Source organism: Mastomys coucha, unplaced genomic scaffold (assembly GCF_008632895.1).
Source record: "Mastomys coucha isolate ucsf_1 unplaced genomic scaffold, UCSF_Mcou_1 pScaffold7, whole genome shotgun sequence".
NCBI lineage: Eukaryota > Metazoa > Chordata > Mammalia > Rodentia > Muridae > Mastomys > Mastomys coucha.
The window spans coordinates 64,673,941-64,674,324 of NW_022196913.1; positions in this window are offsets into that span (position 1 = coordinate 64,673,941).

A 384-nucleotide genomic window follows, 5' to 3' on the forward strand; every position below is an offset into this window, starting at 1 on the left:
ATAATGTTCTGTTCAGAAAGTTGTCTCCTGTGCCAATGTATTCAAGGGTCTTTCCCACTTTCTCTTCTATCAAGCTCAGTGTGTCTGGTTTTATGTTGAGATCTTTGATCCCCTTGGACTTGAACTTTCTCCAAGTTGATAAATATGGATCTATTTGCATTCTTCCAGAGGCAGAAAACCAGCTTGACGAGTCCAATTTGTTGAAGATGCTTTCTTTTTTCCACTGTGTATTTCTGGCTTTTTCATAAAAAGTCAGGTGGCCATATGTGTGTGGACTTATGTCTGGGTCTTCAATGTGATTCCGTTGATCAATGTATCTGTTTTTATCTTAATATTGTAGTTTCTATTACTACAGCTCTGTAGTACAACTTTGAAATCAAGGAT